This window comes from Aristolochia californica, unplaced genomic scaffold (assembly GCF_029961685.1).
Source record: "Aristolochia californica isolate CCGP_79_NKW_82.1479 unplaced genomic scaffold, dmAriCali1.0.hap1 SCAF_3, whole genome shotgun sequence".
Taxonomy (NCBI): domain Eukaryota; kingdom Viridiplantae; phylum Streptophyta; class Magnoliopsida; order Piperales; family Aristolochiaceae; genus Aristolochia; species Aristolochia californica.
Window position 1 is genome coordinate 812,771 of NW_027181992.1, and position 6,031 is coordinate 818,801.

The 6,031-nt window shown below is 36.8% G+C and overlaps 1 long non-coding RNA gene across 1 annotated transcript; it reads left to right on the top strand.

Moving 5' to 3' along the window:
- The first annotated feature begins 2,673 nt into the window (after positions 1 to 2,673).
- LOC137960343 (uncharacterized) lies at positions 2,674 to 6,031 on the top strand. Its single transcript, XR_011114143.1, has 3 exons — positions 2,674 to 2,705; positions 3,007 to 3,182; positions 5,736 to 6,031. It is a non-coding gene; the product is annotated as an uncharacterized lncRNA (long non-coding RNA).

Sequence of the window (6,031 nt, forward strand, 5' to 3'; positions counted from 1 at the left end):
TACATTGGTTCCAAAAGAGCCATCTCCAATCGTTCTCGATCGGTCAAACTGGCTGGAATTTCATACAATTTATACAGTCAAAGCATCCTAAACTTTGGTCAGGTGATCCTGCCGTTCTCTGTGTTTCTTTCATATATTTTGATATGCGAAATTGTTGTTTCTCTATATTTAATAGGTGGCTTGTTGGTGGATATAAAGATCTTTCATTTTGTGGTTGGGCATGTTGTCTTATGGTAGAGGAGAAAGTTGTTGTGGGAACATGGTCTTACATTAGTTTAGATTTGAAAATTCTCTATAATAGTTAGTAGGGAAGAGGTCACCTAACTTTGGACTAACTATGCTGGAAGGAACAGAACCAACTTCAACTTGGGATCAGAGTGAATCTAAGCTTGTTTATTTTTCTGTACCGTCCATATTTGTATGTTCTCCCCATATAAGTCAGGTTACTTGTTTAGGTCTAGATGTGAGGGAGAGTGTGTCGGTAAAAGGTCCCACTTTTTTTTTTTTTTTTTGTGGCTGTACATGTTTACCATGTCTCAGGGTAGTTGTCTGAGAATTAGAGAAATTATGGGAAAATTTCTATTATTAGTTTGAGCTTGGAAAATGCCTGTACTTGTTTGTTGGAAAGAAGCTTGCTTGTTCCAGTTAGTCATTGTGAAAGAACCAACTTTAACGACGATGTAGTTCTTACTATTTTTGTTTCAGTACCCATTGTTCTGATTAAATAGTAGAGGCATTCTTGTTTATCTTTATACGTATAGTAATTAGTGTCTTCTGAACACACTATCTAGTAGGTTCAGCTTCTCCAAAGGAAGTTGAAGTGGATTCCAAACCCAGCTGCTTGAGCAAACTTTGTTGTAAGTCTCTGTCAGCCTCTCTTCACCAGCAGAGAGAGGACAAGAATCTGAGGAATACGAATGCATTGTTAAAACCTTCTAGCTGCAAATAATTTTTTCCTGAATGAGTTGGGCATCGATTTTGTGTTTTTGGTCAATCTTTTCACTAGCTTTTTGTGTAGATGAACTAGCAAAAAATTTACTGTGGAATATATTGTGCTTGGATGATTAGCATGTGCTAACTATATTAAATAGGCTTGGATTATGTAGCCATTTTTTAATATTGTTTCCTCCACTCTTCTTTTGTATCCTTCTTTCTTCTCCTACCAGCTGATGTTCTTCTTGCAAATTATCTGGTCTTCCTAATATGCTTAAAAGAATGAATCTCTAAATCACCTCATTTCTGTCTGATCATCCGAGAAGTTAAGTTTACTAGCATGGATTCAATAGAAAGTGAACCTTGGTGGATCTTATCTCCTGGCCTGTTGTAAGGTTGTGTAGTTTAAGACTTCAATAAATAGCTTCTATATTTGTGGGACGCTTGTTGTGCTAGTTGTGTGTTGGTTTTTGTCTTGATGTTTTTCTTTTATTTTATTTGAAAAGATATTTGCTAGTGGAATTTACAACATATCACCTATTTCATTGGGTTGTAAAGGATGCTGTATGGAAAGCATTGCATAAGAAACATAATGCCAGATTGTTGACATCATGTAAGGTTTAATTTTAATATTTTATTTGTTCATATTTTATACTTTCTGATGTTCACTGTGCCAACGTGAACTAGAGCTTTGTTATATTTGCTCCTTGGTTTCGATTTAATTTATCTTGTAACATTCACTGAAGTTTCTCTAAAGGTGATATTTTATTTACTTGATGATGGTGACAGAATGTTCCCTTGTCAACATCTTTTTCCCCTTAATATGTTTTTTTTTTGTGGAATATGATGTATACGAAGGTGTTGATGGTGACAAATGTGTATGCACAAAAGACTTTCGACCGCTGTTGGTCCAGTCTCTATTGACGGTGATCTTGAGGACAAAACAGAGGCTAAATGCTGGTATACATGGAGATGATGGTTTTACATATGATGTTGTTACCAATCCGATACCAAATTCAGCATTCAAATTAGCAAGTCTAGTGAAAAGGGATTGGGCAATGAAAAACATGTAGATGAATCATATTCTTGGGCCATCTGATTGCATTAAGTCACTCTAGTGATTAAGGAGGGGAAGAAGGTCTTGAACCCGGTAGGTAAAGAAAGAAGTATCAGCTTCTGGTCAGTCTTTTACACTTAAAGCCCTAGAGAACTTGCAAATGTTTATGGCTAGATTGCTCTGCATTATCTGCAACACATGTCCCGGTAACCATGTGATTGCCATCCAGGTTGATCTCTTTGACCATATGAGCATGCCATTACTGTGAAGGGGAAAGGCGCTTGCATGTGGGAGTTGTGAAATTACGAACTTGGGGATATCCATAAGTGTTCCTTGAAAGGGCAAAAGAAGAGGATCCAGTTATGTTCGAGCAATGAATTTCTGAAGATTGCTGGTGCTGAGTTCATTTTTAGCAATCTTACCAGAGGCAGGGGTTATCATTTGCCACTTGGCTATAGGAGTAGGGATTGAAGTTTAACCCACAAACATAGCTTTACTCTTGTACATGAAAAAATTCATAGAAATTATGATCACATTTGGGAAGAGAAAGTATGGTGAAGCCAGTAATGGTTATTGGGTTGTTAGTTGCGGCAATTTTACACTGATATTCTTGGATGTGGAAGTGAACCTTGGTTCTGGCAATTGCATGATTTTGGTCTTTTAATTAATGGAGTATTGGAAATGCGTTGCTAATGTTGAAACTTTGACATTTAAGGTGTGTATGGTTATTTGTAGTTTGGACTTTTAGAGTATTCTGCTTAGATTTTGATGTGTTGCCACTCCAAACAAAGGAGGCACTTTTTCTTTTTCATAGTTTATCTCTAAAGATACTAATGAGAGTAGCTGTTCAAGTATATATTTGATACCATTGTGAAATCCTTTGCAGGAATCAGTTCCATTTATTTATTTAAGTTAATATGTTTACAAGTGATATGCATTTGATTTAAAGTAGAACATTCGCCTGTCTGACTTCATATCATAATTGAGCATTAAATTCATCTTTGCTAAATATGCAGCGACAACTTCTATCCAGGATATCAGAACGAATCCTTGCATCCCTAAAGGATATTATCAAGTATCAAATGCAGCAATCTCACTAAATGCAAGTGAGGGGAAACTCCAGGAGTTCTATGTGGGGGGAAATTTTTCTGCATGCAGAGCTGAAGCTTTAGTTTCCCTGCAAAAAGAGGAGGTAATCATGTGGTCTCTAGGGAGCCCATTTTGGTTTTTTTTTATCCTTTTGATGGCTGTCAATTCAAGAAGTGCATTTACAATCTTTGGGTTTCTATTTCTTCTTCAACCTTCCAAAATGAAGTTGAATTTTGTGAACCATGTTTTCATATGCTTCAATCATATTTTCCAAGTACTATCTAGGAAAGTTTTGACATTACAGTTCTTTAGATATCTCATTCTAAATATCCTTGGTAAGGCATATTCAATCCTGTTTATGATAACATATTATATATAATTGGTGTCTTATGTTTTGATAAAAGCTTTAAATCACAAAATTATTCTAGTATTATGGAAGCATTTCCATATTTTGGCAGTGGTGCTGCACATAGGTACAATTGGTGGGACCTAAATTGGTAATGGAGGTTACGAAATTTGTTTGCCTGAAGGTTGAAACACAGGTAGAGATGTCTGACTCTTTTGTATGATAGATACTATTTGGTGTAGGCTTACTTCAAGTTGTTGCTGGAATGAATAAGTTGTCTATTTCTATCTGGCACAACTTTCTGTGAAGGGCTTAGAAAGAGAAAAACACGCAAGGATTTCATTTATTGAAAGAGAACAAAAGGAATAACAAAGACCCAGGCCCAGCTCTCTGCGACTCTTAACTAGAGAAAATTGATGGTCTGTTTCTGCAATGACTATCTAGGAGCCAAAGCCAAAAGTGAGTTGGCTCCCCCCCTCCCTCTCGCCATCTAAAATTAAATTTTGATAGCAGCTCCCTAGACAGCATCCGCCATGAGGGACCACTATGGGGCTACTCTTTTATCCTTCTATGGCCATTTGCGCATCGCTAGCTCAAATAAAGCAGAAGTCCATGCCCTCCCAGGTACTTCTCTCTCCTGGTGATTGTCAAGGGTGACTCCAAGTTGGGTGATTTCTTGGGCGAAAGGTGACAAGCAGGTGCTTTGATCATGAATTTTTTCAAATTGAGGCCTTAGGCTCTGGTTATCTATCATCTGGTCTCATGTCCCCATGAAGCGAGCTGGGTTGGTGACCATTTCTCAAGGATGGGTTACCCAACAAATCTTAGTGACCATTACTAATCTCCCCTGTATTTTATAATTTTGCTTTTCATGTTGGAATGTTTGGCTGTGCTGGTCTCTTGCCAGCCCCCTTTGTTCTTTTGCTCTTTTAATAAAATTTGCCCTTTCTAGAAAAAGGAATAAAAAGATTATTTTTTGAAGACAAAGGAAGCTAATATTTAATATATGAGATATGAGCAGGGTGTGACCCACACCTATGCCAACGTTTATAGCTGAAAGCAGCCTGTGCCAACAAAAGATGAATTCAGAAGCCGTAGATAATAAAAGCTATTGAGGCAAAGTTTCTATTGTGAGGTATTCTTAAGCTTGACCTTCCAGGTTTTATGATTCACAATATGCTTCTTAAGCATTTCAAAATTGTGAGGCAAAGATGAATTCAGAGATGATAGATCAAAAAAAAAAATCACATTATCTTTGTGGGTTGACTGAGTCAACTCACAAAACCCGCTTTGATACCATATTGAATTTCTAAAAAAGAGAAAAAACTCATTGACTTGATGTTAACTGAGTACAATGAGCCTCTATTTATAATAGAGGAAACAAATATAATCCAATTACAATTAAACTACCTTTTACCCAGTTACATCCAAAGTCAAATACTTAATGATAAGTCCTAAAACAATTAAACAACTGAACATAAATATAATACTAACATAACTAAAACACGTTTAAATGAGACTCTTCTGTGAGACCTCCTCATGTGAGACTCATGTAAGACTCCACCATATTAATTCTGGCTCTGTGAGACTTTTTACTGGAAAAGTCATGTAAGACTCTTCTATACCTATTTTTCAAACTGTTGAGAGAGTAATTGAGGTTGAAAACATGAAAGACAACTTGCAACTGTTGGTCATAACTGGTATATGGCATCTACTTGTGAGGAAGAAATGTAAAATTGTCAGCAACAAGCGAAATAAAAAAAAGTACTAGGCCCTACATGTACCAATTTTCAAATGCTTTGAGGTCCTTTATGGCTGCTTCTTGCCCCTAGCAGTAATGATGTAGTTGGGCTGTAATCAATGTGTCTTCTTTGCCTATTGTAAGTTGCTGCAATTTTGGTCCTCTATTGCATCTTTATTGTGGTCTTTGTTTGAAGATAGATCATATTATGTATCCACCACCTCTCTTTCTGAACTTTAGCCAAGATATTAAACTATATTACTAAATCAAGCTCAATGTTGAGCCTATGGTACTTTGCTCATACTTAATATAGTGTGCTACGAAGAACTATGTACATAGCCTGACCATGTAGGACGACCTCTTAGGATGATTGTAGTTATTTAATTAAGAGGCATGGCAAAATCAGCAATACTGCTCAAGTAGCTTCTGATCACTTGGGTTTCTGAATGCAGAATGCTGAGGTTGTATATGATATTGAAGTTTGATTCTACTTTCTCTTGCTTTCAGAGATCAAGTTACCTTATTTGCCATTCTATTCAGTACAGATCCTAAAAAAATTGTGGTTTCAGGATTGGATTTGCAAATCATACTGTGGGCCTTCCTTTGGACTGGACAATAGGAGTCTTCATCCTTCAAACAGTGGTGGAGCCTGAACCTGTGGCAGACACCCTGGCTGGCATTGTAGGAGATGACTCTGTCACATATCTTTCATTATTTGCTATTCTCTTCCTTGCAATTGTTGCTGCATTTTACAAATCAAACTGGCGTAAACCATAGTTGAAGACAGTGTATGACTTGGAGAAAGGTCACTACATTGTAACCCGTGTACCCAGGTAATTTTTCTTAAGAGGATTTGTAAATTATT